This window comes from Mus caroli, unplaced genomic scaffold (genome assembly GCF_978045245.1).
Source record: "Mus caroli unplaced genomic scaffold, Mus_caroli_1 scaffold_4, whole genome shotgun sequence".
In the NCBI taxonomy this organism is placed as follows: domain Eukaryota; kingdom Metazoa; phylum Chordata; class Mammalia; order Rodentia; family Muridae; genus Mus; species Mus caroli.
The window spans coordinates 12392588-12417824 of NW_028227259.1; the positions used below are offsets into that span (position 1 = coordinate 12392588).

General features: G+C 41.6%; 1 pseudogene; it reads right to left on the reverse strand.

Moving 5' to 3' along the window:
• Window positions 1-6244: 6244 nt before the first annotated feature.
• On the reverse strand, window positions 6245-10694 carry LOC147004924 (disks large homolog 5-like; annotated as a pseudogene).
• Window positions 10695-25237: the final 14543 nt, after the last annotated feature.

The window sequence follows — 25237 nt, forward strand, 5'->3', positions numbered from 1 at the left end:
AATGTGAGAAGAAATGTATGCAACATTACTGCCTCAGAGTATAAGGCACACAAAGAGGAACAGGCATGAACTTCAGTCATTCTAATCAAGTTCTGAGAAGAACCATGTGGGACCAGGTCCCTCTAGCTGCTACCTGGAGGTTCCAGTACTCAGTCACCTGCCAGACAAGTAAAAACACAACTACAAACTCCCATCACCTAGCAACCTCCTGTCAAAGGCTTTCCAAATGAACCCTAGGAAGTCATCACTGCCTCTATCCCTGAGTTTTTCACTCAGACTCCAAGTTCCTCTTTTCAGTGGAGGGACCAGAAGAGTCTATTTCCCATCTCACTCCTGACAAAGCTTCAGGCGTTGCCTCTCCTCTAAGAAGTGTTTAGGGGCATGAAATGGGGCCCAGGTATGTTCTCCTGGTACAGCTTCCTAGAACCCACCCCTTTAAAAGCATAAGATGAGGGAGGCATTGCAGACTCCAGATTGACACTGCAGGTTTTAGAGCAATGTGTACCTCATGATCTTGGATCCCAAGGTCATGTTCAGGTAATCTCTCAGCCCATTTATCTCCTGGCTAATGAGCTGGATCTCTTCCATCAGCTCCTCCTCTTCCTTCTCAAACTGATTCTTGCTTATGACAGGTACAGGGGATGATGTCTGTCTGTGAGCCCCTGTAGGTAGATGAATACAAGAATATTTGATGTGAATATGCAAAGAGTGTAGACTGACTACAGAGAAGGAATACATGCCTGTAACCTAGTGACACCACCAAGAGATTGGTCAAAGTATGAGATTTCTTCTCAGTGGATCTCAGTTCTACAATCACTCTAGAGAGATCAGGTGATGCAAGTAGCCAGATATTTCCCCAGTCTTCCTAAACATGCTTATGAGGACCAGAGAGATGTCTTCTCAAGGGTACAACTTGGCTTCAGAGCACTGAGCCCTGTGGTTTCACAAGTCAGATGATAAATTCATTATTCAAAAGTATTTGAGATTTTGGAGATGCTCAGATATCCTACCTGTTAATCTAAGCCAAGGAATTGACTTAAAAAGTCATGCAGGGGGAAAACATGGTCAACACAATGATCAATCCTCCCCCCCCCCCAAACACCAAACACCACAGAAGTAGCAATAGAATCCCCCTCTGTCTGGGTGTGTCAACTGATAGTTCTTTGTTTACAGTATAGAAATGCCTGCCACCCACAATTGGTGATAAAGAAAGTTAATGTAGGAACTGTCACAAACAGGAGGTCTGAGTAGTTCTCAGAACATGAGGTCATGATCTGGAGCACCATTCTCTCCCTGGCACTAATGTCAGATAACTACAGGAGCTAAAAGAAGCCATGGACTGAAGTGCAGGATTTCCCTCCCCCAAACTGGCATAACTTATACCTCTTGTCACTCCTGATAGGTCTCATTCTGTCTCCATGTAACATCCACAATACCCAGTGGAAGTAAAATATTGAAGTTCATAGCATAACAGCTTTGACCTTGCCAACTCCTCCCTTAGGGGATGGAGAAAGTACTGTTCTAAAATCCTTGATGTTCAAAAATTGTGATAACCTTGGAAATATTTTCACTACCCAGAGTCCCCTGTTCCACATTACTAGAAAGACAGCTCAGGCCACCCCTACCAGGAAGCTCAATCCACTTCCCAGGACTTACTCCTTATTCTCCAAGTCCACCTCCTTCGTCCTTCATTACTCTCACATGGAAGGCCAGCATCCATCCTCCCCTCTCTTGTCTCTCTCCCATCCACATTGGCTCTCTGAAAAAGTCTCCTGAGTCGGACAAACATGGTCCTCTCTGAAATGGCCAGATACCAACTGGGAAATCTCAGTGAGCTTGTTGTCACCAAAACCTTGTGACATCACAGAAGTTGCTAAGAACTCTCTCTCCAGGAGGCAAGAAGGGACTGCTGATGTCATGGACTCCATACAGCCTTTGGTTCCCTGCTAATGTTCTCCCTGTACTGACAGGAAACTGAGCTGCCCTTTCCTGGGGCATAGCCATTGAGCACATCCTCCTTCCATAGCCAGGGTTTGTTCTAGGCTTGATTGGCACCACCTAAGTAATTCCTATGTATCTAACTCAGTGTTTCCTTTCCAATCCCCTCTCAGAAATGTCTCATCCTACCTTAAATTTTCCTCAATCAGCAATATGAACCATTAAAAAACTACTGAGAAATCATACCAGTTCGAATATGCAGCCAAAATCTACTCCTGTCTCATCATGTACAGGTGCATGAAATCTCATCCAGGCTGAGCCTGCAGGGCCAGTTGCAATGTGGGTGTGTGTTAGGGGCCACACTCATGAAGCCTTGTGCTTAGCATTTAAATTTGCCCCAAGATCCCTTAGGAAGGAGACATGCAGTCATCATGCTTCTGACAACAGTCTAGAGATCTGTTGGCAGAGGAAACTGAAATATTGGAGCCACCAATGTGAGGCCCTAAGATTGTGTGTGTGTGTGTCAGTGGGGGGGGGGGCATTCCTCACTGCACCAAACTCACCAAGCAGTATTTCTTACAGCCCTCTGTGTGCCAGACATTGAGATTCTGTATGAAATAAATAATATATTCAACAGAGGTGCGGATGTGCAGGCAGAAGGTATAGGGAAATACAATAGACATAGGTTAGTTGACAGAGCAAGGGCCTAGCATCTTGTATTTGGGTTCATGATTGGCCCCACAAACCACACAAAACCCAATCTCAGTCAAACATGAATGATTCATTAAATGCAGACCCTAAGTTGATTAATCAGAACCATAGCTCAGGTTTTGTGGGCTGAACCATAGCCCCAAAAATCTATCTTTGTTAACTTATAAAGACAAAAACCCAAAAAGCAAAATCAAAAAACAAAACAAACAAAAAACAACAACAAAAAGAAATGAAAAAAAAATACAATCAGTTCATTTAAAGTTAGGGAAGTATTCAGTGGTCAGTTCTGAATAGGCCATTTTAGATATAAAAATGCATATTGACTCTTAATTTGAGGGGTCTCATGGAATGTTTTATGAACCATTGTAAGATTAACAAACCTCATACAGAACATCACAGGTTGTGGACACCATGACTTTGCTCTGAGTCAAGTTGTTTTTCTGTGTTGATGATTGGCTGCCATATGACAGCAACAATCTGAAATAGGGGGCAGACATAGAACACAATGGCTATTGTTATACTGGGCAGTACATGCCTCAGCATTAGATTATCCAGGTCTCTCATAATGACTAGTTCTGTCTTCACAGTACTTGGAGGTCCCACTTGTAAACCCAAATATTGGAAAGTGCAAGCAGAATTGTCTGAGCTCAAGGTTATCCTGGCCCACATGGGGTATTTGAGACCCTGTTTCAGAAAACAACACTAAAACACACGCTACATCCAAGGCCTCACTTACCAATCCTTGTCTATTATAAAGAACTTACCATTCTCTCCCTTCCAGTCTTTCTTCTGGGAAGATGGAGAAGTGAAAATGGTCTTTCCATTCTAAGGACCATGCTCTCTTTTTCCCTAAGCCCACATTAAGAACAAATGAACGTGAATATCATCATCTGAACAACTGAGTAATATCCACTGCTGCTAGCGTGATACTGTGCCAATGATAATCTTAGCTTCCTTTAGTGTTGCTGCCCCAGCAGGAAGTATCAAGTGCTGAAGCCAGAAATCAGAGAACCTTTCAAGGGGCTAGACAGAAGCCATCAGAGACTCTCCACTTCCTTGTCCTGAGATGAAATCCAGGATCACAATGTGAACTTGGTGGCCAATTAACCATACATCAACTTCTACCTCCACCTTTCTGCATTCAGTACAGCAAAGTTTTCATGCACTTCCATGCCACATTTATCTTGATATATGTCCCGGGGCGCAGACTTTTTAGAGAGTTGGGTGTAGTCAAGAACTTGGTGCCCTCAGTAAGATGTGAAGACTATCAATAAGAAGTGACCACACTGTATTTGTTTAAACAATATTTGAAAATTGAGCATAACTGAGGAGTTAGACACCAGCACTGTGTCATGGCCTTTTTGTGCCTAGACATGGCTCAAAGGGAAGGTGGGAGGAGACCTTGGGTTTCTTGAACAGATAGAGTGAGGTGAAATGAGCACTGATCAGTCTGAGCAACAGTGCTGAGGCCCCTTATTTCAAGTAAAAAACACATTCTCTGTCCTCCTTCCAAAGAGCTCCTGTTCAGGCCATGGACCTTATATAAACATGGCAACATCTCTCTGGCAAGGCTTGCCCGCTTACCATATCTGTAGCAAGTTTGTTACACAGAAGCAGTCTATTTCATGCTGTTGCTGTAATATGCTTCCCAGTTGTGATGGTTTGTATACTCTTGCACCAGGGAGTGGCACCATTTGGAGGTGTGGCCTTGTTGGAATAGGTGTGACCTGGTTGGAGTAGGTGTGTCACTGTGGATGTGGGCTTAAACTCTCTCCCTAGGTGCCTGGAAGTCAGTCTTCCACTAGTATCCCTGGGATGAAAATATAGAACTCTCAACTCTCTGCCTGTGCCATGTCTGTCTGGATGCTGCCATGTTTGATGAAAATGGACTGAACCTCAGAAGCTGTAAGCCAGCCCCAATGAAATGTTGTTTTTAAACAATGGAGTACTATTCAGCTATTAAAAAGAATGAATTTATGAAATTCCTAGTCAAATGGTTGGACCTGGAGGGCATCACCCTGAGTAAGGTAACCCAATCACAAAAGAACTCAAAATAGGTACTTACTGTTAAGTGGATATTAGTCCAGAAACTTAGAATACCCAAGATACAATTTGCAAAACACATGAAACTCAAGAAGAACGAAGACCAAAGTGTGGACACTTTTCCCCTTCTTCGAATTGGGAACAAAACACCCATGGAAGGAGTTACAGAGACAAAGTTTGGAGCTGAGAGGAAAGGATGGACCATCTAGAGACTGCCATACCCAGGGATCCATCCCATAATCAGCCTCCAAACGTTGACACCATTGCACACACTAGCAAAATTTTGCTGAAAGGACCCAGATATAGCTGTCTCTCCAGAGGCTATGCTGGGGCCTAGCAAACACAGAAGTGGATGCTCAGAGTCAACTACTGGATGGATCATAGGTCCCCCAATGGAGGAGCTAGAGAAAGTACCCAAGGAGCTAGAGGGGTCTTCAATCCTATAGGTCAAACAACAATATGAACTAACCAGGACCCTCCAGAGCTCATGTCCTTAGCTGCATATGTATCAGAAAATGGCCTTGTTGGCCATCAAAAGAAAGAGAGGCCCATTGCTCTTGCAAACTCTATATGCCTCAGTACAGGGGAATGCCAGGCCCAAGAACTGGTAATGGGTTGGTAGGGGCCTGCGGGCTGGCGGGGGGGTATGGGGGACTTTTGGGATAGCATTGGAAATGTCAATGAAGAAAATACCTAATAAAAAGAAAAAAAAAAAACCTATTTCCCAGGAAGACATGGAAGGTCATTATATCTGCTGGGTCGTTATCATTGATGCTGTATTGCAAGTAAAACTGAGGCATATGGCTCCGGCCTTCCTGATTTATTTTGTATTCTTTTCTGAGTGTTTTTATATCCTCAACAGCTCTAGAACAATGATTGTATATTAGTCAGTACCTGGTCCACAGGATCATGAATGAATGTGTGTTACAGAGTGCTATGTGTTAGGAGTAAGAGAATTCATGACACCATGGATGCAGTATGGCAGTGATTACATCATCAAGTGTGTGTCCATGGGGTAAGTGAAATTATCCACACACGAAGGATCATCTCCTTGTATACCCCTAGGTGGCTATGACTTTACTATATAGCCCTGGCTGCCTAGAACTTACAAAGATCCGTCTCTGGATATGAGTTCTAGGTCTACAGCAGGGGATAGAACACCTGAATAAGGAAGATGTTCTCAAGAGTCACTACTTGCAAATCAATTTTTATGCATAAGAAATAGAATTTTTAAAAAATAGGTTTTAAAAGTTTAATTAATATAGAGATAAAGGCAAAAGCAAACAATGAAATATAAGAACAAGAACATATAACTTCTAAATAACATAGCAACAACTCAAAGAACAATATCAAAACTTCAACCAAAACTCTAAAGAAAAATTATTGTTCAGCTGCTTTCTTTTTCTGCACTTTTAGCAGCACAGACCTATAGCCTGCTACTCCTCTTGGACACATGGTAGCAGTGCAGTCACCTCAGTTCTCTGCCAAGAGGAGTTGTTTGAAGAGAAAAGGGAATAACACCCTGAATCAGCCATGGCTTCCTAGTTAGGGCCTATTCCCACTCAAGACATGTGATATAAGAAGATTCATCTGAGGAAGATTGTGGGTGCTGGAGATGGTGCTCAGCAGGGGCCTCCTGGGGTGGCAACTACTGAGCAGGGGCATCCTGGGGTGGCAAATGCTCAACAGGTGCCTCCTGGGGTGGCAACTCCTCAGCAGGGGCCTCTTGGGGTGGCAAATCATCCTGCAGGATTCTGTCTTCTTGATCTGTGGCCAATCCCAGCTCTCCTGCAGTTTCTGAGACCTGGAAGAGGAAGGCAGTTACTAAGACACAGGAACGGTGGGGAAAGTCATGGTAGCTGTCAGGCTGTTGCCTCCCACTACCTCAACTTAACTTGACAGTCAACATTAATATTTTAACTGAAATTATTGGTGTTCAATCTGCAGACAGGTAAAATATTCAAAAACAGTCACAAAACATGGTCTGAAAAAGATCAACTCAGGCTTCTATCAGCTCCAACCAAACATATGGCAAAGAAAGAGACCTCAATGGATTACAAGAAGAAAGGAGAAGGCCACATGCCACCAAGATCAATGATAATGAGAAGCACTCATTTGACATTTGTACTTGGCTCTAATCCCTCCAAGGTGTATGAACCTGGGACTTCATATGACCTCTGCCTTCTCATGTCTAAGGACCCAGAACTCACTCAAACTTCCGCATAGCATTCCACCTATCATGAAGACATGCAAGAATGTGACATGTTATTCACCTGTCACCCTTATTGAATGCAGATTAAAGCAGGGTTGAAAGGTACACTTGCCAGTGGTAACAGTGTCTCAAATGAGGCTAATTCAGTGTCTCACAAGAAGCTAATTTCCCAGAATGCTTGTGTGAAGACAGAGCAATGAACAACTACATTCCATGAGGAGGGTGGCTGCTTGGGAGTATGGACTAGAAAGTATGAAGCAAAGAGAAATCTAATGATAAACCAATGATATCAGACAGTTATAGCCTGACCGAATTGTTTGTCCCTACCTGAGGTTCCTGAGTGTCAAGGATGCTGTTCTTCTCCTGTTCGTCTTCACCAATCAGGTTCAAGTCCATCCAATGCTGTTGAATGCTGGCCCATTCAGCCCGTACTTCCTTGCTCTCCTGCTGCAATGTCACCAACTTCTTCTTTATAAGATTATTCTCCATTAGGAGCTGGCTGTGCAGGTTACTGGAAGCACACTCTGCATGGTAAGATCCTGCAGCCTCCTCCTCCCATTTCTACTTATAGGTCCCATTAACCTGACCTGTACCCTGGTTCCCATGAAGACCTAATACAATCCACCTCAATACATCCATGACAGCTGTACAAACAGCAAATAGCCATTTCAGGGAAGAAGAAATTTTTGCTGCAGTCCAAACACCAAAAAGGGTCCATGTTTCTCCTAAAGAAAGTGGGAACTCCATCTACCTACGACAGCCCATGCATTGGGGCAATACCAATTAGTAGGCTGCAAATGCAATCAGGGTAGTCAGTAGAACCAAAGGGAGGGTACTCTATCCTTATGTTACATCTCACTCAGCTCTGTAAAACCCTGCCTGAGCCCCAGAAGTCCAGGACAGCATAATAACCTTCTGATGATCTGAATCACTTGTCTGTTTAGAGGCTCCTGAGGATGCCTGGGGAACACTGGCAGTGGTAACAGTCTCTTAGAGACCTAGGAAAACTGAGTCCAAAAGATCCAAGGCACACTGATGGCTCAAAAGCAGAAAGGATAGAAGCAGACCTGCAGTCTCCCTATCAGAAACTAAGGAAGGTAGAAATGGCCATTTCACAAGTGTTGGCCTCCCTGACAAGAACTTACCGATAGAAATTTATCTCCTTCTTGATCTCCTGATTTATCGCTCGGACCTTCATGATTGCCATCTCCACGTTGTGTTGCAATGTCATGAGCTCCTTCTGCTTTAACTTCAGTTCTTCATAACTTTGATTTAGCCTGTGTTAGGGCCCGGCCCCAGGAAGACAGAACTCCATGAACTTAGGCTTTGAGGAACACATGAACTCAGGTTGAGTCCTGGACTACTGCAGCCATGGAAACCACACTCTGCATTCTAAATGCTGGGATTTTCTTAACCTTGGGAAACTGGCTATCCTGGCCCCAGAACTTCAGAAGCTAGGCATTCAGGTGGAGGGTGACCTGGCTCCCTGTGTTGCTCAGTAGGGCTGAAGGACAGACTAACCAGTTATGTTCTCAGGAGCCTGGGCTACAGGTCATTGCCCACCAGACACCTGTGATGTTAATTCTCCTGTTTTCATAAAAGGGACTCTAAATCCTGGATACCTAATACTTTAGAGACAGATATTACACATGCTTATGGAGAAGAGGCCAGACATCACCCCAGATTTATAATCTGCCCAAGGGATACAAATGTACGAAGAGTTGTGACCACATAGTCAAAGTGCAATGATATTTAAAGTGGGGACTACCAGACCTCAGGACCCACATCACCTGGAAACTGTTAGGCAGGTAAATCCTCAGGCCAATTCACCTACCCCTAAATTCCAAATTGTGGAGAGAAATAAAAACAACATACAAAATATATTCACAGGTCTGTACCTGTGCACATACACAGACTCACAGACTTAGAACTATACACAAGATGGAGAAAGAAAGAGTGAGAGAATGAGAGAGAGAGAGACGGAGACAAAGAGAACACAATGTGAGAAGAAGTGTATGCAACATTACTGCCTCAGAGTATAAGGCACACAAAGAAGAACAGGCATGAACTTCAGTCATTCTAATGAAGTTCTGAGAAGAACCATGTGGGACCAGGTCCCTCTAGCTGCTACCTGGAGGTTCCAGTACTCAGTCACCTGCCAGACAAGTAAAAACACAACTACAAACTCCCATCACCTAGCAACCTCCTGTCAAAGGCTTTCCAAATGAACCCTAGGAAGTCATCACTGCCTCTTTCCCTGAGTTCTTCACTCAGACTCCAAGTTCCTCTTTTCAGTGGAGGGACCAGAAGAGTCTATTTCCCATCTCACTCCTGACAAAGCTTCAGGCGTTGCCTCTCCTCTAAGAAGTGTTTAGGGGCATGAAATGGGGCCCAGGTATGTTCTCCTGGTACAGCTTCCTAGAACCCACCCCTTTAAAAGCATAAGATGAGGGAGGCATTGCAGACTCCAGATTGACACTGCAGGTTTTAGAGCAATGTATACCTCATGATCTTGGATCCCAAGGTAATGTTCAGGTAATCTCTCAGCCCATTTATCTCCTGGCTAATGAGCTGGATCTCTTCCATCAGCTCCTCCTCTTCCTTCTCAAACTGATTCTTGCTTATGACAGGTACAGGGGATGATGTCTGTCTGTGAGCCCCTGTAGGTAGATGAATACAAGAATATTTGATGTGAAAATGCAAAGAGTGTAGACTGACTACAGAGAAGGAATACATGCCTGTAACCTAGTGACACCACCAAGAGATTGGTCCCAGTATGAGATTTCTTCTCAGTGGATTTCAGTTCTACCATCACTCTAGAGAGATCAGGTGTTGCAAGTAGCCAGATATTTCCCCAGTCTTCCTAAACATGCTTATGAGGACCAGAGAGATGTCTTCTCAAGGGTACAACTTGGCTTCAGAGCACTGAGCCCTGTGGTTTCACAAGTCAGATGATAAATTCATTATTCAAAAATATTTGAGATTTTGGAGATGCTCAGATATCCTACCTGTTAATCTAAGCCAAGGAATTGACTTAAAAAGTCATGCAGGGGGAAAACATGGTCAACACAATGATACACCCCCCTCCCCCCAACACCAAACACCCCAGAAGTAGCAATAGAATCCCCCTCTGTCTGGGTGTGTCAACTGATAGTTCTTTGTTTACAGTATAGAAATGCCTGCCACCCACAATTGGTGATAAAGAAAGTTAATGTAGGAACTGTCACAAACAGGAGGTCTGAGTAGTTCTCAGAACATGAGGTCATGATCTGGAGCGCCATTCTCTCCCTGGCACTAATGTCAGATAACTACAGGAGCTAAAAGAAGCCATGGACTGAAGTGCAGGATTTCCCTCCCCCAAACTGGCATAACTTATACCTCTTGTCACTCCTGATAGGTCTCATTCTGTCTCCATGTAACATCCCCAATACCCAGTGGAAGTAAAATATTGAAGTTCATAGCATAACAGCTTTGACCTTGCCAACTCCTCCCTTAGGGGATGGAGAAAGTACTGTTCTGAAATCCTTGATGTTCAAGAATTGTGATAACCTTGGAAATTTTTTCACTACCCAGAGTCCCCTGTTCCACATTACTAGAAAGACAGCTAAAGCCACCCCTACCAGGAAGCTCAATCCACTTCCCAGGACTTACTCCTCATTCGCCAAGTCCACCTCCTTCGTCCTTCATTACTCTCACATGGAAGGCCAGCATCCATCCTCCCCTCTCTTGTCTCTCTCCCATCCACATTGGCTCTCTGAAAAAGTCTCCTGAGTCGGACAAACATGGTCATCTCTGAAATGGCCAGATACCAACTGGGAAATCTCAGTGAGCTTGTTGTCACCAAAACCTTGTGACATCACAGAAGTTGCTAAGAACTCTCTCTCCAGGAGGCAAGAAGGGACTGCTGATGTCATGGACTCCATACAGCCTTTGGTTCCCTGCTAATGTTCTCCCTGTACTGACAGGAAACTGAGCTGCTCTTTCCTGGGGCATAGCCATTGAGCACATCCTCCTTCCATAGCCAGGGTTTGTTCTAGGCTTGATTGGCACCACCTAAGTAATTCCTATGTATCTAACTCAGTGTTTCCTTTCCAAACCCCTCTCAGAAATGTCTCATCCTACCTTAAATTTTCCTCAATCAGCAATATGAACCATTAAAAAACTACTGAGAAATCATACCAGTTTGAATATGCAGCCAAATCTACTCCTGTCTCATCATGTACAGGTGCATGAAATCTCATCCAGGCTGAGCCTGCAGGGCCAGTTGCAATGTGGGTGTGTGTTAGGGGCCACACTCATGAATCTTGTGCTTAGCATTTAAATTTGCCCCAAGATACTTAGGAGGGAGACATGCAGTCATCATGCTTCTGACAACAGTCTAGAGATCTGTTGGCAGAGGAAACTGAAATATTGGAGCCACCAATGTGAGGCCCTCAGATTGTGTGTGTGTGTGTGTGGGGGGGCTTTCCTCACTGCACCAAACTCACCAAGCAGTATTTCTTACAGCCCTCTGTGTGCCAGATATTGAGATTCTGTATGAAATAAATAATATATTCAACAGAGGTGCAGATGTGCAGGCAGAAGGTACAGGGAAATACAATAGACATAGGTTAGTTGACAGAGCAAGGGCCTAGCATCTTGTATTTGGGTTCATGATTGGCCCCACAAACCAAAACAAAACCCAATCTCAGTCAAACATGAATGATTCATTAAATGCAGACCCTAAGTTGATTGATCAGAACCATAGTTCAGGTTTTGTGGGCTGAGCCATAGCCCCAAAAATCTATCTTTGTTAACTTATAAAGACAAATCCCAAAAAGCAAAAACAAAAAGCAAAACAAACAAAAAACAACAACAAAAAGAAATGAAAAAAAAATACAATCAGTTCATTTAAAGTTAGGGAAGTATTCAGTGGTCAGTTCTGAATAGGCCATTTTAGATATAAAAATGCATATTGACTCTTAATTTGAGGGGTCTCATGGAATGTTTTATGAACCATTGTAAGATTAACAAACCTCATACAGAACATCACAGGTTGTGGACACCATGACTTTGCTCTGAGTCAAGTTGTTTTTCTGTGTTGATGATTGGCTGTCATATGACAGCAACAATCTGAAATAGGGGGCAGACATAGAACACAATGGCTATTGTTATACTGGGTAGTACATGCCTCAGCATTAGATTATCCAGGTCTCTCATAATGACTAGTTCTATCTTCACAGTACTTGGAAGTCCCAATTGTAAGCCCAAATATTGTAAAGTGCAAGCAGAATTGTCTGAGCTCAAGGTTATCCTGGCCCACATGGGGTATTTGAGACCCTGTTTCAGAAAACAACACTAAAACACATGCTACATCCAAGGCCTCACTTCCCAAGTCTTGTCTATTATAAAGAACTTACCATTCTCTCCCTTCCAGTCTTTCTTCTGGGAAGATGGAGAAGTGAAAATGGTCTTTCCATTCTAAGGACCATGCTCTCTTTTTCCCTAAGCCCACATTAAGAACAAATGAAAGTGAATATCATCATCTGAACAACTGAGTAATATCCACTGCTGCTAGAGTGATACTATGCTGATGATAATCTTAGCTTTCTTTAGTTTTGCTGACCCAGCAGGAAGTATTAAGTGTTGAGGCCAAAGCTCAGAGAACATTTCAAGGGGCTACACAGAATCCATCAGAGACTCTCCACTTCCTTGTCCTGAGATGAAATCCAGGATCACAATGTGAACTTGGTGGCCAATTAACCATACATCAACTTCTACCTCCACCTTTCTGCATTCAGTACAGGAAAGTGTTCATGCACCTCCATGCCAGATTTATCTTGATATATGTCCCAGGGCCAGACTTTTTAGAGTGTTTGGTGTAGTCAAGAACTTGGTGCCCTCAGTAAGATGTGAAGACTATCAATAAGAAGTGACCACACTGTATTTTTTAAACAATATTTGAAAATTGAGCATAACTGAGGAGTTAGACACCAGCACTGTGTCATGGCCTTTTTGTGCCTAGACATGGCTCAAAGGGAAGGTGGGAGGAGACCTTGGGTTTCTTGAACAGATAGAGTGAGGTGAAATGAGCACTGATCAGTCTGAGCAACAGTGCTGAGGCCCCTTATTTCAAGTAAAAATCACATTCTCTGTCCTCCTTCCAAAGAGCTTCTGTTGAGGTCATGGACCTTGTATAAACATGCTAACATCATGCAGACATCTTACCTAATGATACAAAGTTCTCTCTGGTGAGGCTTGCCCCCTTACATTATCTGTAGGAAATTTGTTACAAGGCAGCAGTCTATTTCATGCTGTTGCTGTAATATGCTTCCCAGTTGTGATGGTTTTTTATACTCTTGCACCAGGAAATGGCACCATTTGGAGGTGTGTTCTTGTTGGAATAGGTGTGACCTGGTTGGAGTAGGTGTGTCACTGTGGCTGTGGGCTTAAACTCTCACCCTAGGTGCCTGGAAGTCAGTTTTCCACTAGCCCACTTGGGATGAAAATATAGAACTCTCAACTCTGCCTGTGCCATGTCTGTCTGGATGCTGCCATGCTTGATGATAATGGACTGAACCTCTGAACCTGTAAGCCAGCCCCAATGAAATGTTGTTTTTATAAGACTTGCCTTGGTCATGGGGTCTGTTCACAGCAGTAAAATCCTACCTTAGACAGAAGTTAGTGCCAGGGAATGGGTTATTGCTGTAATAGGCCTGACCCTGCTTTAATTTGAAAGAATGTGGATTTGGGGACTTTGGATTTGGAACACAGTGGAAAGCTTTAAATGTGGCTTAAGGGGTCATCATAGTAGGAATATGGAAGACTTTGTTGCTGGGAGTAATTTTAACTGTGTTGACCTTGCCCAAGAGATTTCAAAGGAGAAGAATTTCAGAATGTGACATAAAGACTGTTTTGAGGTATTTTGGTGAAGAATGTGGCTACTTTTTGCCCTTGACTGAAACATCTGCCTGAGACTAAGGTGTAGGGCATCAGATTAATTGTGTTGACAAGGGAAGTTTCAAAAAAGCCCTGCAGAGACTTTGTTCTCTGGTTAAGTCTTATGAAGAGAAGTTTGAACAAGCATAGTAAGCTTAGAAAGGAAAAATATAAAATACATGGTTCGAGTATTAAAGGGATACCAGAAAGTGAAATGGAACAAAATACTGTGTTCTAGGAGATAACACATTAAGGGAGTAGGACCTTGGGGCAAGAAGATCCTACCTAGCTAAATTTAGATTCGGGCATGGTGGTACACACCTTTAATCCCAGGAGACAGGTATGTTGATCTCTGCGTTCAAGGTCAACCTACAGAGCAAGAACCAGGATAGCCAAGTTTAGGCAGTGAAGGATTTGGAAAACATAAAGCCAGTGATAATGTAATAGTACAAGGGTGTCATGTTCTATATAGTTCCTGTAAGCAGCAGAACTCAGCAGCTTTGGCCATGTGGCTCTGGCTCTAGAGTTAAGAATGGAAGGAACTACTGGGACAATTGATGCTGGTTAACTGGGTCTAAGAAACTAGCAATGATTAAGAAGAGACCAGCATCACTGAGTTGTAATCTGGAATTTGTTTTCTGGGACCACAAGGAAGCTGTGCTCCAGAGATAGCCAAGGTTGTACCTAGTGCTACAGCTGGACTTGGTAATGTGTAAGAGTCACCCAGGTAGTACTGGTTTTGAAGGGATGAGGTGTCATGAAGAACAGCTGAGGCTTGGCATTGTGAAAGGTCATGGAAGGACATTGGAGAAGGTGTAGACTCAGCTGTATTTGAGGGCCCAGGACTGAAGCGGTCATGCAAAGGATTTGAGGCTTGGCACCATGAAGAGAGCCTATTGGTGAAGCCTAGTAGGAGATGTCATGTATTGGAGATGTCAGTACCATGGGATGATCACCAAGAATAACAGCTGTAGTGGAGTGGATTTACCTGAGCTTAGAGTGCTACAGAGGGCAGAGGTAGAGAAGTGATGCCAGCCTTTAGGAGGAGCCCAAAAGGTCAAGTGGAATCCCAGACACTGAAACAAGAAGCTATATTATTGAAATTATCTTGGAGACACAAAGATCTTAAAGATGTCAGAGCCATGGGATACATGCTAAGGAAAGCTGCTAACAGGGAGTTGAACCAGCCCAGGATAAAGCAGTTTGTTGCAGTCAACAAAGATGAAAAAGGAGTGGAGATCTGAACTTTGACATCAGCCATGGAGATGCAGAGTTTGGAGTTTGCCCAGCTGGTTTCCTGTCTTTCTTTGGGGATTACAGTTAAGTGATTGGATGAATCTCAGAAGTGGCCTTGAACTTTAGACTTTTAATATTGTTGAGACTGCTATAGACTATGAGGATTTTAAAAGTTGGACTAAATGCATTTTGCATTATGCTATGTTTAAGTATGGCCCCAATAGACTCATGTGTTTGAATAAGTCTATGGGGGCCAGGGAGTGGAATATAATGGTTTGTATATTCTTGCACCAGGGAGTGGCACCATTTGGAGATGTGCCATTGTTGGAATAGGTGTGACCTGGTTGGAGTAGGTGTGTCACTGTGGGAGTGGGCTCAAACTCTCAATCTAGGTGCCTGGAAGTCAGTCTTCTACCTGCAGCCTTTGGATGAAGATGTAGAACTCTCAGCCCTGCTTGTGCCATGCCTGCCTGGATACTGCCATGCTCCCACCTTGATGATAATGGAATGAACCTCTGAACCTGTAAGCCAGCCCCAATGAAATGTTGTTTTTATGACTTTCCTTGGTCATTCTGTCTGTTTATAGCAGTAAAACCCTAACTAAGACTCCAGTCATGGATGTAAAACAAAACGAAACAAAATCTTGACTCAGAGCAGGGTTATGCTGACCATGTACCCTGCTATGTTCTGTATGTTATGAGGTTTGTTAATCTTATGAATTTCCACATCTATATGTTTCACATAAGACCTTTCAAATTCAAGGTCAATATGAACTATTAAGTCTAAAATGGCTTGAATCAGGGCTGCATTTCCAGCCCTTGTGCATGAGTTCTTTGTAGTTTTTTTCATGGAGCTTGCCCTAAGAAATGTCTAGCATACAGTTTTCAGCTGTTGCCCTGGTTGTTCTGTAATGGGGTGTGCATTCAGTAAACCTTCCCTGTTTAACTGAATTCAGTGTTTCTGTGGTTTGTTTGTTGACCCTTGGACAGCAACACTTCCATTCAGCAGCACTTAGGACACTGAGCCAAGGTCAAGAATGGTGATCTCTTGCCATAAATTATATGACAAGAGGGAAGGGGAATTTATCCCTTATGATAAGGATCAGGGGTGGCTTGGTGCTTTTTAGGTTTCTATTTGCCATGTGAAACAGCTTCAAGAGCCCATTTCTGATGTCCTTGGAATCATGTTTTCCCATGATGATGCACTCAGGCATGCCTGGAACAACCAGAACACTTATCAGATAACTTGATTTCTACAAGGGAGGGATTATATTTAATTTATGCTGCAGGATATTTGGTCACATTGTAAACCCCAAGATTGTGTTAATTTCTAAAAGAAAAAAGAAAAAACCCTTTTTATGGTGTAGCTCAGCCCTAGCACAGACCTGTATTCCAAGAGCTTTCTGTTCAGTGTACATTTCTGACCTGTGGCTCATGCCTATCACACACATTTATTGCAAAGCAAAATAAAGTTAACACCACATCCAAAAGTAGAGCAATCAACCAGTTGAAAGGGAATGAATATAACTAAACAGAAGGGAGGTCTTTTTTTTTTTTTTTTTGAGACAGGGTTTCTCTATAGAGCCCTGACTGTCCTGAAACTCATTGTGTAGACCAGGCTGGCCTTGAACTCAGAAATCTACCTGCCTCAGCCTCCCAAGTGCTGGGATTAAAGGCATGCACCACCACTGTCTGGCCTTAGAAAGAAGGATTTTAAGTTGAAGGATATTTAAGACAGTGTGGAGAGGGATAAAGAATGCTTTCCTACTGGGAGGTCATCAGGGTAGGAAGGTGAGCTGGGTGCTTTTCCTGACTCTCTGAGCTGGCTACTGAGTCTTCACTGGTAAAATTAAATGGGTGGCATAAGTGTGTGTTTTAAAAATGTATTTTTTAATCATTCCATTGGATTACATCTCACATGATATGCCACTTCCTGGACCCTCCACTAACCCCTCAAACTACATCTGCACTCTCAGCCTCCACTCTGCCTGGATGAGGATTCTCCTTCACCCACCCTCCCTTTCCTGCCCTACTGATTGAGAAACTCACTACACTGGAGCATCAAACCTCCACAGGACCAAGGGTCTTCCCTCCCATTGCTTTCAGCAAGGCCATTCTCTGCTACAATGTATCTGGAGCTATAGATCCCTCCTTATACACTCCTGGGTTGTGGTCTAGTGTCTAGGAGCACTGGGTGGTCCTGCCAGCAGATGTTGTTTTTCAATAGGATTGCATTCCCCTCTGCACCTCCAGCTTTTCTGCAAGCTCCCGCAGTGAGTTCCCTGAGCTCAGTGTAATGGTTGGCTCCAACGGTCAGTTGCTGGCCATACCTCCCAAAGAACCGCCACTCCATGTTCCTGTCTGCAAAAGCCTCTTGACCACAGGAACAGTGTCTGGTTTGGTGTCTGAAGACAGGTAGTATCCCCAGGTAGGGAAGTCTCTGGATGGCCCTTCCTTCAGTCTCTGCTCCATTTCTTGTCCCTGATTTTCCTTTTCTCAGGAACGTTTCGTGGTTAAAATCTTTGAGATGGCTGGGTGGCACCATTCCTTGACAGAGAGCCTTGGTAGGGGTCGCGATGGGGGTTGGAGGACGTGGGGGAGGCATACCTATCTACTGCAGGTGCTCTCTTCAGGTTCTTTCTTCCCCTTCTCTGTGCATTTCGACTAAATCCATCCCCTTTGGGTCTTGGGAGCCTCTTGTTTCCCTGATGTCTGAGAGCTTCAAGAGTCTATCCGTGTTCCTCATCTTCCCACCCCCCCTATGTAATTTTTTTCCGAAATCCTGACCTCCTGTTCCTCTCTCCCATCCCTTCCAGTATCTGATACTGCCTCCCTTATTTCCACCCCTCCTCTCTCCCTCCCAGGTCCCTCTCTACCTCCCAGGATCTTCCTGTTCCCCCCTTAATGCAGGATATGGTAATGCCAGGATCAGGAATGGGAGTCAGTAGGTTAAGGAGCAGGGGGAGGGTGGAGGGGATAGGGGATTTTCTGAGGGGAAACTAGGAAAAAAGATAACATTTGAAATACAAATAAAGAAAATATAAAGGAAAGAAAGAAAGAAAGAAAGAAAGAAAGAAAGAAGGAAGGAAGGAAGGAAGGAAGGAAGGAAGGAAGGAAGGAAGGAAGGAAGGAAGAAAGAAAGAAAGAAAGAAAGAAAGAAAGAAAGAAAGAAAGAAAGAAAGAAAGAAAGAAAGAAAGAAAGAAAGAAAGAAAGAAAGAACATGACACCAGAGTCAACTGACAAGGACCCGTGGGGAATCACAGAGAGCAGAGGCCCAGTGCGGGTCTGATCTAGGTCCTCTGCATTTATGTTATGGTTGTGTAGCCTGGCGTTCTTGCGAGATTCATAACAGTGGGAGCAAGGCTCTCTCTGAATGTTTTGCTTTCCTTTTGGACCCTTTTCCTCCACTGACCTGCCTTGTCTTGTCCAAGCCTTGATATGATAACATGTGCTGAGTTTTATTGTCCCCTGTTATGCTGTATTTGGTTGATGTTCCTGGGAGGCCTGTGCTTTTCTGAGAGTAGGGGAAGGAGGGTGGATCTGGGGAAAGGGGAGGTGAAGGGGAGAGGGCTGTGGTAAGGAAAGGGACAGAATGTGCTATATGAGAGAAAAATAAATAAGAAGTTACCCTTCTTTTAAAATTGATTGAGGGAACACCCAACATCATTCTCTAGACACACACACACACACACACACACACACACACACAAATGAAAACCACAAAAAGTCAACGGTATTGGTTTTTTTTCTTTTTTTGAATATTATTTTTCTTTTTTCACTTATTTATTTTTTATTTTTATTAGATATTTTCTTTATTTACATTTCAAATGCTATCCTGAAAGTTCCCTGTACCCTCCCTCCACCCTGCTCCCCTATCCACCCACTCCCATTTCTTGGTCCTGGTGTTCCCCTGTACTGGGGCATACTTTGCAATACTAAGGAGCCTCTACTCCCAGTGAGGGCCTACCAGGCCATCTTCTGCAACCTATGAAGCTAGAGACACAACAAACCCAGACAATGAATTTATGAAATCCTTAGGCAAATGGATGTATCTGGAGGGTATCATCCTGAGTGAGGCAACCCAATCACAAAAGAATTCACATGATATGCACTCACTGATTAGTGGATATTAGTCCAGAAACTTAGAATACCCGATACAATTTGCAAAACATATGAAACTCAAGAATAAGGAAGACCAAAGTGTGGAGGAGAGGCTCTTTGTCTTTCAAGGATTATATCCCCCAATACAGGGGAATGCCAGGGCCAGGAAGCAGGAGTGGGTGGGTTGGGGAGCAGGGCAGGACTAGGGTATAGGGACTTTCAAGATAGCATTTGAATTTTAAATGAAGAAAATATCTAATAAAAATTGTTTAAGTATATAAAAAAAGAAATCTTTCAATGTATTAGATGGTTGCTTATTCATGATTGTCTATGATTTCATCTCTTGAGGGTATTTTTGTATTGTAGACAGTATCTATAGACAAACTAGGAAATAGCAAATGGAAATTGTTTGAAAGAAGAAAATAATTGAGGAATCAAATAGGCTTATAGTGTCAGCATTTGGAAGGTGAATAGGAAGATCAAGAAGCAGTCTAGCTACATAGGAGGACATTAACTCAAAACAATATTAATTGCTATGTTATTATAATTGCAAGTTATTGTTTAGAGGCAAATGGTTACAGGGTTGTTGGCCCCCATCCACTCCACCACTGGGCAAGGCTCATTGGGGAGAGAAGTAGGACAGGGGAGTTTGATTGTGCTTATCCCAGGATGTTGCAGGGATGGGTGTGGGCTGTAGGGAAGCCCACAGACACTACTCTGGGGGTGGGAAAGCATAGTCTAAGCCAAGGGAAAGCCTGAGCTGGGTCAGGTGTCGCTGGTCTGTGAGGAGGAGTTACAGAACCACAGAGACTGGGAGTTGCAGAAGAGCTGAGTGCAGAGTTGGGAGCTGGAGGACTGGATCTAGCCTGGGGACAGGGGAGAGGGGAGCTCTGGCTAGTCCCACTGAGAGAGTCCTTTGTTCGATGAGTGGCAGACTTGGTGGCAGTTGTAGTTAGGAGTGTAGAGGCCTTCTACAGGAGACTAGACAGCTCTGTAGGCAGAGGTCCTCTCCATGGCTCTCCACTGTGGATCTCAATGAAAAGAGAGTCTGTGGTTCCAAACAGCTTATTGTCATGGTGCAAAGTGGATACATAAAGCCATACCCCACTTCTCAGGGTGGGCCAGAGATTAAATACCTCTTATAGGAAGGGCTGTTTGCATAGAGAAGCTTTGGCAATACCGTCCAGGCTCCTAGGTACCTCATTAGCATGGAAAACTCAGGTTTTAGCCTATTTGACTGTGACTTTTCCTATTGTCTTGGTCTGAAATGTTAATTATGCCTCATCTACTTGTGGAAGGGCACAGGGGCCTGGTGCCTGGAGCAAACAAAGCTCCTATCAACCCCTTCAGGGTCTCTGGGGCTTCCAGCCTTTGGCTAGACCATACCAGGCTTACCCTTATGGTTCACTGCCCCACTAATAGGAAATCAATGAATAATTTTCACTATTTTAATTTTATTTCTATTTATTTATTTTATATTATAAAGAAGAAATCAAATCATGCCAGTACAGAAAAGTCCATGCTGTCTGTGATTCACTTCCCTTTTAAGGGAAAATGTAGGTCAAGAGTTGAAAGCTGAGAGCTGGGTGTGGTGGTGCTCACCTTTAACCCCACTATTCAGGAGGCAGAGGCAGGTGGATCTCCAAGTTTGAGGCCAGCCTGGTCACAGAAAAAGTTCCAGAACTGCTGGTGCCTCACAAACAAGCAACAAAAAGAAAGTTGAAAAGAAAACAAATACTTTGTATTAATGGAAAACTAACTCTAAATAAAAATTTGTAGAAAGACAGTGAAAGTATTATGTTTTGAGGCAAGTATCAATTCAAAAGGAATTTTTACAACTGGTGTGTTTGGAGGTGTGTGTATTTATCTCCAAAAAATAGCTGGTATACCCAAATAAAACAAATATGAACAGGTTGAGGGAATAATTAAATAAAATACAACAGTAACAGGAAGCTTCATTGTTTCTTTAAATAGACATCAAATAAAAATCAAAACAGAAAATATACTCTATGTAAAATGACTGAAAACTCTAAAGAATATTCAATCCAACATATCTCTTAAGTTCTCATGGAATATTATCTAAGATAGAGCCCACATAGGGCCACATACACAAAATTTAAAAAGATTAAAATCAGGATCAAGTGCAAACTAGGAATCTATCACAGGAAGCATTCCATAGGCTCTACGACTATATGTAAACATTTTAAAAATGTTCCTAAAATATGAGTAAACCAATTAAGAAACCAAAAGGATAATAAAAATAACAGGACAAAAATGGAAGCAAATAACAAAACTGTCACACAACAGAAGCAGACTTAAGGATGAGATTACAGAAAACTCAAGTGCCCACATCAAAAAAAAGATGAAAGTGTCCAAATAAAAACCTAAACTTACATCTCTGAGAACAATAACAAGATACATCTAAAACTCAGGCCATGTAGGGTATGGGACCTCCAGACCTCAGAATATACGGAGAAGGTATTGGTGTCTGACACCTGCTGAAGGAGAGAGAATGATTCTAGTTTGAATATACAGACACCAATAGGTAGCCCATGCTTCGAGAGATATTCCCATACTCATGCAGGAATGGACAGCATGAACTGGACTTGGTTTAGTTATTGAAAGGAAAAAAAAAGTGAACTTGCAAGGGGCAGATTGACAGGTGAACAAGCTGAGTTATAACGTGGAAGTAGGAGGAGGAAGTGCGATCACGTTGCATTGCACAAATACATGAAATTCTCACATAGTAAAGGGCAATTAAAAAAATAAAAGTAAATAGGACAAGAAGAATAAATTAGGTGCCAAATTAATGGAAAGATTAAAATCACAAATAGAAAATAAAAAGTCCAGAAAAATGACATAAATGATAAGTGAAACTAAATATTAAGTTTTGAAAAGAAGAAAATGACAAACATTTAGCTAGATCAAGAAAAATAAGGAAAAAGTCAAGTAAAACAAACAATAGAGGGGGGCATTAAAATGATATTATAAAGACAAAAATCTTATTAGATGACAAAATAAACATGACAAAATAAATGCTATAGAATGAAGAAATATGAAAGTAATGCAGACATTTCCAACCATATATAACTCTCTAGGAGTGAATCACTGAGAAGGAGAAAATCTGACAAGACCAATAACAGTAAGATTCTATCAGGAATAAAAGTGTTTGCATCACTAAAACCCCAGAATCAGATAACTCTTACAGAAAAATTTCATCAAATATTTAAAGACCTATACAGATCCCACTTAAGTACCCCCAAAAGAAGAAGGAATATTTATTTTCAAAGAAGAATTTTTTTTATTTTGTGAGGCCATTACTATTCTCATAAAACAACTGGTGAGAATTATTCTTTTATTTCTTCATGGTTACAAAATTTCTGAAATTCAGGCATTCTCATTCATGTATTTACAGATGAACATTCACATCAACAGGCATATTATTCAAATATCGTCCTTTGTTTTCTGACAAATTTTGTTAAGCAGAATTTGGTGCCTTTAATTATCCTTTATATTGCTTTCTTTATTTACTGTCTGATGGAAGTTTAAATGCCAATTATATTTTAATTGCTTTAAGTCAGCATATTAAGATTTTTTTCCAACTCAGTAGTATATTTGTTATTCATGATTAGAACCGACTTTTATGTTCTTTACAACATTAATAAACATAAAGACGTATATGCTCTGTTCAATATTTTTATGTTACTTTGATGCATGTCTTGGAATTACAGTAAATAAATTTCTTATTTTGCTTTTGAGAAAATGTTTACTGTGGGGATTTTAAGTGCCAGACAATGTATGTGATTCTATTCACCAGTATTTTTTATCTTCTTTTAGTAATAAGTAGTAAAACTCATAGTAAATGTTATTTTCTTCAAATAAATTTCTAATTTATAACCTTTACTTGTTCAATTTTATGCTAGCTACATGTTCTGTATGCAACTATTTGCTTTGAAACTGATTTGCTTTGAATTTGATAAGTTGTAAACATATCTCCATGAGGAGCACAAGTACACATTGTAAAGTGTTCTGTGGCAAAGATGAATAGCTTCAGGAGATTTAAAATCTCCTAAAAATTTCCCTGTCACATAACTTCAGTCTCTGGAAAAGCTTTGACTTGGTGGTGCTAGTAATGTACATTCAAACATGCAAAACTCTAGGCATGTGTTGTCCTGTCAAAACCCCAATTTATGAGCATGTGTCATCATTTGTAGTTATAATATTGGATACATGGTAAAAAGTAGCAGTTAAAATGTTAATTAACTTTATTCAAGGAAGTTTTTTTCTGGTGTCAACAGAAATGACCATCTTGTAAAATCAAATGTCATTGAATCATGATGAATTTGTGCTTGTCCCTATCACCATTATTTTTATCACTCTTTATTTTGGAAATGAAATGAATTATTTGTGATAAAAGATGGAAAACTCCCCAAATCTTCCCAAATGTCAACCCAACATTTTAACCTTTTTTAGGGACCTTCTTAGATGTAGACACAGCTAATTTGTTCCCTGTCCCATCCATAACATACGGCATATAAATCCTCCTCATGGAAGAATGCAGGACAAAGCTACCCAATTCAGTCAAAGCATGTTTAAAACAGAAAACTATCATTTTCTTCAACAAGATCTTAGGTATTATAAAAGAATGGGTTTGGAGTCCTTATCTCTGAATTTTGAAATATGAGTGATTAAATGTCAATAATAATTTATCACCATGTCATTTTTTCCAATCATCTTTGCAGTACATTTGGAATTCATGACCAAGACTAATAGATTTTTCATGGCAGAAACTCATTAACTTTCTAGAGATCTCTACATTATCTGAAAGGCTTGCTTGGCCTTTTTTATTTATTGATATAGCTTGACCTTCCAATTGACTTGTTCGTGTTCCAATTGATGATTCCTCTCCTCACCATTGACAGCTAAGGCTAAAGAAAAATTTACAATTGATATAAAACTACTTTTATTCTTTTTATTTTTATAATGTTAGACCAAAATTCAGAACCATATGTATCTATTATTTATTTATTTATCCTAAAGATCTGTGTTCTTCAAACTCACCATAAATAACTTGAAAATAATTTATGTAATTAATTGGAATTATAATTCTGGTTTATACATGCTAAAATACCTATGCATAAAAATGTTAGCATCTGGAGATAAATTATGATTTATAGTTCATTGAAGTCATTGTTACTTTGATTTTGTGAACAATCATAGGTTTCACTAGGGACAATAAGTCAATTGATCCTTTAACTCCAAAAACAAATTATACCATTTTAAATTTGTTTTTATTAAAAATAGATTATTCTTTTATACAATACATCCCAACTACAGTTTTTCTTTCCTCTACTTTTTCAAGAACCCTTCCATCTCCCTCTCCCCTGACTCACATCCCCTCCATTTCCCTTTGTTAAAAAGCAGGCCATCAAGAGACATCAGTTGTGTGACATCAAAAGCTCTGAATTGGTAGAAATATTTGTGAGCCATCTATCCAATAAGGCATTGATATCTGAAAAACACAAATGTTAGCAATACAACAGAAAACCAATTTTAAAATGTGCAATGAGTTCTGTAGAAAGTAATACATAAAGGGATAATAAATGAAAAGGAGGTCCAGCTTGAATAAATGAAATGAAAACAAAGCCAGAGTGAGGCATCTTCTCACATCCATCAGAATGTTGTTCTAAAAATGACAAAGTGATAACACCTGTTGGTGAATATGTGGACAGAAAAGGACTCATAGATATGCTTAGTGAACATTTGGTTCAGCAAGGGCTTTATGAAGAACAGAATCAATGCTCCCCAGAAATAGAAAATGAGGCTACCATGTCTTCTCAAAAAACCCACTAGTCAGTGAAGATCTAGAGGAAATGAAATCCAGACTTACAAGTGATGTCTCACTGCTGTGTTCATAGAAGTTCTACTCAAAAGGGCTGAGAAAGTGGACTGATGAATGAATCAATGCACATACACACAAACGGTATGCAGCTTAGAGACAGAAAGAGCTGTTGTCATCTGCAGTGACATGAATTGCACTATATATCAACATGGAGAGTCAAATGCTACATCTTCTCA